Source organism: Medicago sativa, chromosome 4, assembly GCF_051527215.1.
Source record: "Medicago sativa cultivar Bolivia chromosome 4, Bolivia_mono, whole genome shotgun sequence".
NCBI lineage: Eukaryota > Viridiplantae > Streptophyta > Magnoliopsida > Fabales > Fabaceae > Medicago > Medicago sativa.
Genome location: NC_140752.1, coordinates 58,621,997 through 58,630,738, shown reverse-complemented (window position 1 = coordinate 58,630,738; position 8,742 = coordinate 58,621,997). Strand labels below are relative to the sequence as shown.

General features: G+C 34.9%; 1 long non-coding RNA gene across 1 annotated transcript; it reads right to left on the bottom strand.

Annotated features, from left to right (window-relative positions):
- Nucleotides 1-7,353: 7,353 nt before the first annotated feature.
- LOC146930235 (uncharacterized) lies at nucleotides 7,354-8,530 on the bottom strand. Its single transcript, XR_015008322.1, has 4 exons — nucleotides 8,485-8,530; nucleotides 7,934-8,029; nucleotides 7,732-7,845; nucleotides 7,354-7,572 (listed from the first exon to the last, which is right to left on the bottom strand). It is a non-coding gene; the product is annotated as an uncharacterized LOC146930235 (long non-coding RNA).
- Nucleotides 8,531-8,742: the final 212 nt, after the last annotated feature.

Here is an 8,742-nt window from a genome sequence, read left to right as displayed (position 1 = left end):
TTGTTGGGTTAGGATCTCAACATTTCCCACCGAAATGTTATTCTACTAAGCCTTTGTCCTATGGCAATTGTCCTATCTAGATTTCAGTGCATGAAGCCTCCTCAAAGATCTAGTTAACATTTAAGCAGTCTCACTTGATCTCTTCACCTTATGATGCATAGGGACACATTCATATAAAACAAACATGTTCCATTCCCATACCCTATTGATACTAGGTAACTATTGATGAGATAAATCCGCAAGTGCACGATTTATCTAAGTAGTAGAAAAGAGAGTATCTCCGATAGGGAGTTGCTAAATTCAATTAACCTTTAACAATGATCAGAAGAAAGTTCAAGATGAAAAGTTGGGATTTTTAACGGTTTAGAAAATAATAATAAAAAGTGCCTTGAGATTATTGGTTCATCTAAATAACAAGTCCTTCATAAACAAACCCTGAACCATAATTTTATATTGGACCCAATTTCTAAAGACAAGTTTCTCTTAAGCCTATCACATCTCCTTTCGGTCTCAGTGAGTGTGTTCCTCTAGCAATCACGCCTATTCTCATGGTTGATTGCTATTGGAATCCTTGAAGAACGAAACTTTATTTGTCTCAAGGTTTGCTAGACTATTCTCATGTTTCGCAATCCTTGTCTAATTTCACTTGTTCCAATATTAAAACTTCATCTTTCGATCCATCGCTTAATATTTGTGATGTTCGCTGTCGCTTTATGAGTTTGATATTTGTTAATTCATTATAACAACAGTGAAATTAGATTAGAAAGTAGATTTATATAAAATTAGGGTTCAAGGCTTGGTTTGATTAGGATTATGTCATTTAGACTTATCCAACAATCCCAAGACAAGAAGAGTCTACTCACTCATGTTCATTGTAGACATAGAAGAGAAGAAGGAGAAGAACATAAAATAAAATAATAAAGAGAAGAACTTTTATTAAGATAAAACAATTATCACTATTGAATTCTAAGAACAAAAGATGAATTGTTGTGATAGCTAGCTACTCTATTTATAGTTTACAACGACTTAAGCCCTAAGAAATACATCATTAGAATGTTCCACAAGAAACCACAGGCTTTTAGGTAGCTTGTTTTTGAAGCAGAAGCAGCAAAAGAGAATCATGTGAGCTGGCACGACCGTGTGGCTGGTGGCACGGGCCGTGCCAAGCTTCTGACTTGGGGACTCCATATTTTTGTACCAAATCTTCATATTTTTGTCCCGATACAGCTCCAAATCCCTTTCTTTTGCTCCAAGACTGAATCTTTCAATTATTTGTTCCTGAAATTAAATAACTTACAATTGAAGTAAAATAGTTCTAAAAAGGAAATAATATTGAATAAAACGAAATGAAATATAATTAAAACGGATTCAAATGTTATATTAAAAACACTAATTATTGACTCATCAACTATATTATTAGAAGTAAAAGTGATAAATTATCACTTCTTAAGATTTTAAGTTAAACCTGTTTGTTTGAAAGAAGCACAGAGCTATAACTTTATACATCGCAAGTAAAAGATATCATAACCTCACCATGTCTAAACCACGAGAAAGGGTTTAGCTCATGATGAGTTGAACCTCAGAGATGAAGATGAATATAAACATAAATGAAAACATGAAAAGTAAAATTGATAGATTAAATAGAGCTAGTACAAGATTACAATTCTTGAAGGAGAGTGGTGAGCTAAAAACATTACCAGGTAATCTAACTCTAATACTCTAAAATCTAGCACTTATGCTCATATATGGAGAAGATGATATGGAGTGAGAACTCTAAAGTTTCCAACCTTAGATGGAATTTGGCCTATCCAATTCATTAACAAATTTTCGGGTCCTTGGCACCAACACATGATTGTCCTTTTATAATACAAGGCCAACCACTACAAATTGTTATCATTAGGTAACACTTTCCTACAGCGTTAAAGAGCGCCGACTATGTTATAATTACGTAACACTTTCCTCCTTCATATTTTTTTCCTGATTTAATACTTCATGTTATAAAATGTCAATATTGCATCAATTTTATGACATTATTTCAATGAAATATGTATTATATATGTTTGTATGATGAAGATTTATGTTTGTTTATGAGTTTGATGAATTTTGTGTAAACTTTGTAATATCCCACTCGTCAGTTATTGGAATATTACCAGTCAAACGTATTAGAGGACAAATGTTCATGGAATTAGAGTACGACGGAGAATGTTTTATCGCACAATGTCAGTTAAGCACAAGTTGATTATCAGTGTTAGGATAAACATGATTAAGACGAAGGACAAAATAGTATTTGCACACAAATGGTATATAAGGGTGGTTGGCGACAAACATTTCATTTGGGCTTGCTCTTTCTCTCTCTAGGTTAGAGCTCAAGAATTCTCTCCTCCCTCTCTCTTAAGCATCGCCCTCCTCCTCATCTCTAAACCACCCAAATCCTTCCAAGCTTTACTCTTGATTATCAAACATTATGCATGGTTAGCTCAAGAACAAGAATCAATTAGTGATTGGAAATAGTATTGCATTTGGAGGATCTAGGAGCATGTTGATCAAGAGACTCAAGAGGCCAGGGTTTGAATGGTGTGAAGTGAAATTGGAACTTGGAGCTTGTCACTGCAGAGTTTAATCAATAGGTGAGTTCTATAGATAGATTTCATACCTTGGGTTTGTGCAATTCTAGTGTGAAAACCTTGAATTGTATTATGTTTAGAATTATGTGATTTCAATGCCCAAATATTAACGCTTGTTATGTTGTGTTAAAATTGCCATGAAAGATGTGTTTTAACGTTATATGAGTTGCTGGAAGCGTTGTGTGCATTGCAGGATCAATATTGGATGAATTTGGGGTAAAACTCAAAATCTTCACTTCAGCCCCGAAGAAACTCGCCATAAGCCTAAAACTCGCTTATAGTGAGTTTCCACAGAACAACAGCATGCCATAGGCAAGTTGGCTCTGCCATCTCCCACTTTTCTATGGCTTGTGGGCTTGTTAAGGGGCTGTAGTGCAGTCCCAAAGCTATTCAACGTAATGTTTTCCAACGCTTAAACCCTAAACATCATCTAATCAATGCACATAACAACGAATGATCTCTTGAAATCAAAATCATGGATAGTCTTAACACATAGGACAAGAATGACCCAAGAGAGCTTATATATGCTTATGTTTGGGTAGCAAAGAATCTTCACGAGGAATGATACGAAATGTCAGACCTAGTAATGCGGTTTTAATGAGGAGCTATATGGGATGAACAAGGAGTTCTCGAAGCATCAAGTTTAAAGTAATGAGACTTATATAGTCAGTGAAAGATATGGTAGAAGTATAATGGATGTGTCCTCATCTGAGTATGTCAAGAAAGATTGGAGTCGCTTCAGGGGTAGTAATCGGGTTTCCTAATTGGTGGCGTCGATACGCGCAAGAACTGTTAATCGATTAGAAGAGAGTATGTGCTAAGACAAGAGAAATACATGTAAGATTCAGAAGGTTCTTCTTGCGACTCAAGGTAATGATCGAGTCATCAAGGGTGATAACTGGTGTTCGAAGCAGAGGTACCGTTCAGGAGAAAGTAACAATACATGAGCATTATCTGAATATGATGTTCTGAAGATTTAGGTTCAGTGTTCTAGGAGCAAGGGAACGAGATGCAGTCATGTGGGTCAAGGATCCTACATGATTTATGTTATGCAGTAATATGTGTCTGAGATATATACATAAGTTAAGAAAGAATAGGGAAGAATCCACTTTTGAAGCTAAGAGTTTTACTACGAAGGGGGACACGATTCTTAAGTTATGCACGATGAGATTTATACCCTCTTATGCCATGCTTGTTAGACGATAATGATACTTGTCATAATATTGTTGAAACATGATTTTTATGACTCCCAGAGGTAAGATATGCACTAGGAAATTTGGAATGGAAATTTATGTTAAAAAATGATTGTTGCATTTCTGAAACTAATGGAACACGCCATAAGCGAGTAAACTCACTTAAGGCGTGCAAACTCCAGAGCCAACTTGCCATTGGCGAGCTTGGGGCGAGTCACATAACCTTTTTAAAAATGTGATGACTCGTCCTGTGGTTTTGAAGTAAAGTCATGGGCTTAGTTTCATAATTTTTTTTTTAAAAAATAGATACCTTCCGTTCCAAGGACCCATGTGCTAGTATTTAAAGTTTTCTCAAAAGAAAAACATCGGACAAGTATCGTTATTAATAAACAAAGCATGACGTTCTAGAGTGTGAACATGTATAAGATATGTTTTCGAGAAGTGCATCGAATCTTACAAGATAGTTATTGCGGAAGTTAAGGTTAACAAAATCAACAACAACTTCGTTGAAAGAATCGTATGAGATGTTCTGAATTGTAGCTAAGGTATTCAAGTGCAAATGATCTAAGTCGGGAGTTGCAAGAATATGTGAATGATGGGATTTGATCATGATTGTCAGAATATTGGCGTAGTGGTTTTATTCCTCCATGTCAAATTTGTATAAGATACCCGTGAATTCTTTTGTATGAAGTTCGAAACGAAGTCGGAAAATTTTCTAAGACTATGAGAAATGACTAGAATTTTGCAGAGTCGTCAGATAAGTGGTACAAGTAAGAAGCGGGATCCTTAATGTTCGGAAAGGAAGATCGTGTTTCTTGTAAGTTACATCTAAGATAAGAATCTTGGAGATTTTTCCAGAAGTAAGAGGATCATATTCGATAAAATGTGAATTTAGTAAAGATATGTTGCATGTTTTTGGCGATAGAAGTATCGTTCAGAACCTTTTAATTGTGTATGATCGGAATTTATATGACTGGAGCCAAAGATGTCAAGTATTAATCGCAGTAATTGGTAAGTGATCTCCAAATTTCGAGGATGAAATTTCTTTTAAGGGGGTAGAGTGTAATATCCCACTCGTCAGTTATTGGAATATTACCAGTCGATCATATCAGAGGACAAATGTTCATGGAATTCAAGTACAACGGAGAATGTTTTATCACACAATGTCAGTTAAGCACAAGTTGATTATCAGTGTTAGGATAAACACGATTAAGACGAAGGGCAAAATAGTATTTGCACACAAATGGTATATAAGGGTGGTTGGCCACAAACATTTCATTTGAGCTTGCTCTTTATCTCTCTAGGTTAGAGCTCAAGAATTCTCTCCTCCCTCTCTCTTAAGCATCGCCCTCCTCCTCCTTCTCTCTAAACAACCCAAATCCTTCCAAGCTTTACTCTTGATGATCAAACATTATGCATGGTTAGCTCAAGAACAAGAATCAATTAGTGATTGGAACAAGTATTGCATTTGGAGGATCTAGGAGCATGTTGATCAAGAGACTCAAGAGGCTAGGGTTTGAATGGTGTGAAGTGAAATTGGAACTTGGAGCTTGTCATTGCAGAGTTTAATCAATATATGAGTTCTATAGATAGATTTCCTACCTTGTGTTTGTGCAATTCTAGTGTAAAAACCTTGAATTGTATTATGTTTAGAATTATGTGAATTTAGTGCCCAAATGTTATATGTTGTGTTAAAATTGCCATGAAAGATGTGTTTTAACGTTTATATGAGTTGCTAGAAGTGTTGTGTGCATTGCAGGATCAATATTGGATGAATTTGGGGTAAAAACTCAAAATCTGCACTTCAGCCCCGAAGAAACTCGCCATAAGCCTAAAACTCGCTTATAGCGAGTTTCCCCAAAACAGCAACACACCATAGGCGAGTTGCTCTGCCATCTCCCACTTTTCTATGGCTTGTGGGCCTGTTAAGGGGCCGTAGTGCAGTCCCGAGGCTTTTCAACGTAATGTTTTCTAACCCTTAAACCTCTAAACATCATCTAATCAATGCACATAACATCGAATGATCTCTTAAAATGAAAATCATGGACAATCTTACACACATAGGACAAGAATGACCCAAGAGAGCTTATATATGCTTATGTTCGGGTAGGAAAGAATCTAGGCACGGGAAAACCATAGAGCCTCGACGTAGATCGTCGAGAACTAGTAATGCATCTTATCTCCTAAATACATTAGGTATAAGCATGTATGAATAAAATTAAGCAAGTACTTTACCGCTAATCGGATAGGTTACGGACCCGTGGTAAGCAAGAAAGTAAGTATAAGACATTTATGCATGATTAAGATTTTAAACAAGATGTAGGTGTCGTGTCTTTCCGTTATCCACGCCAAGGGGGATACGAGAGGTTCACGCCAAGGGGGACACTGAGGGAGTCTGATGTACCTTAGCTAGGTTTTCGTCGGTCAAGTAAGGGATTGTACTCGGGGTTACTCCACCCGATACACTCTGTAAAATGAACCAAGATAACTATGTTTGTTCAACGATGACCTCTAACTTAATATGAATGAATCATGTATTAAGATTATTATAAGTCATGTTACGACAAGAATATGTACAAGCTCATGCAATAGAATAAGACTATGAAGTTATACCGTTAATGATCTTTGTACCTCCCCGATCGTCCGGTTTAGGATCGTGTCATGAATAAGTTATGTTTAGGTCTTGATACGTTTATCGTATCTTGACTTAGCGGTCTTAGGTTCCCTTTACCGCCATGACATGTATAATGAAGACACGTTTTTCGTATCTTGACGTAGCGGTCTTAGGTTCCCTTGACCGCCATGACATGTATAATGAAGACAAGACTTATAACCTATAACATGAAGAACCTATGACGGGTCTAGTATGCACGACCGTCTAGGTAAGCAAGCTCCACACACGTATAATCAACCGACAGGTTGTATTGTAGACACGTGGTGACCCTAGGTTTCCACCAGGTACCTATAGCCTAGGATTAGGTAGAACTCACTGAGGCATTATGTCTCATCCCAATCCTTTTTTCACTACTACAAAAATGGGCTTATATAGCGCTTTTTTTTGGCTTTAGGTAGCGCTTTTGAAGCGCTATTGTAAATGGCGCTGGTAAAGGTAATATAGCGCTTTTTTTCCTGTATAAAGCGCTAGCTATAGCAGGGTTTATATAGCGCTTTATGTCAAAAAGTGCTAGCAAAGGTTATCCTTAGATAGCGCTTTCAAAAATAAACGTCATCTAAGACAAGTTTAGAAACAGCGTTTTTGTTTTAAAAGCGCTATGTAACAATAGGTTTAGATAACGCTTTATAAAGGAAAAAAAGCGCTAGGAAAAGCATTTATTTTATTTTATTTTTGTCAAAAAAAATTCCTTTCCAGATAGCGTTTTTTTTATTAATTTAAAGTAATATATATATATATATATATATATATATATATATATATATATATATATAAAGTCTGAAATTTAAAGGGAAATGTATATAATTTAGGCACATTATAATTGAGACTATTATTTATCGAATAAAACATAACCATATCATAAAAAATGTATGTATATATAGCATAAAAGTCAGAAATTTATAGCCTCTAATATGGTAACATGGATATCTCTAAGAGTTACAACTAATTAGTTGACATAAAGATCAAAATCTTCTATGGTATCATGCAGTCTTCATCTATCTTCTTGGTCTTCTCAACATTTTTATCCAAAACAAGCACGCAAATCATCATTCGTTTCCAAATTTCGTTCACTCTCCTCCACCTGAATATATACCAGAAAACGCCATTAAGCAATAACGCTATATTATATTAAAGATAAATTCAAAGTACTACTGATCATGAGTAGAAATTAAAGCAAGATTATAAATTAAAACAACTACGTACCACTTCTAGCAAATATATTTAGAAACATTAAACTCACCTTATTATAAAAAAATCATATAACTTTTAGGCTGATCATGAACCGACACCATTCTTCTTAGATTTCTATTAGTTTATCTTTTGAGTATGTCACACACTTGAAACCATCAATGTACTGTATATATTATAACATTAAAAATAACCATGTTACTTAATAAACTTAAGTATACATAAATATTATACTTTAATATAAAAAAACATACCAACTTTGGAATCTCATTTAGTTTTGAAATGAGAATATCTTTCATAAACCTCATCACAAAGTACCCGCAATCTATACCATTTTCTTGGCAAGGACACTAAAAAAAATAAAATAATAAGTAATTGTATAAGTTAGTTTATTTGGTATGCCATGTAGAAGTCACGATGGATGATTATGGAATTGATTAGTAGGTTATACAAAAGGCATATGCATAGTGTATATCATATTATCACATCATTCAATTAGTTTATTAGAAAATAATTCTAGTCACACACAAAAAGTGTTATTGTTTATATATATAAAAAAAAAATTGAACCAAAAGAAAAATTATTCATCTTACTAGTTGTGTAGAGTTTAATTAAACCCAAAATCTTTAATAAACAATTGTCAAATTTCAGTAATTATCCATCAAACAAAAATTTTGAATTTTCGATTGTCAAATTCATCCTAATCAGTTTGAACCTTGAAAACCTAAAATATCCAGATGAAAATATGAAAAAAATTAAAGAATATTTGAGTTAAATTGAGGTAAGGAAAGAATGAAGATGGTACCTGAGATGAAGAATTGAGTATTGAAAAAGCTGTAACCGGTCGACGGCAGCGACGTTATGATGCACCGCAATTAAGAGTGAGATAGAGGTGGTTGTTCTGGAATGAATCGAAAGAGACGGTTATGGTTTTGGAATAGATCGAAGGAAGCGAGTGATGGTGATGAATGAATTGATAGATATAGGTGGTTGGTGATGAATGAATCAATAGAGGTGGTGGTTCTGGACTGAATTTCCTGCACACGATCTAATGAAAGTTTTG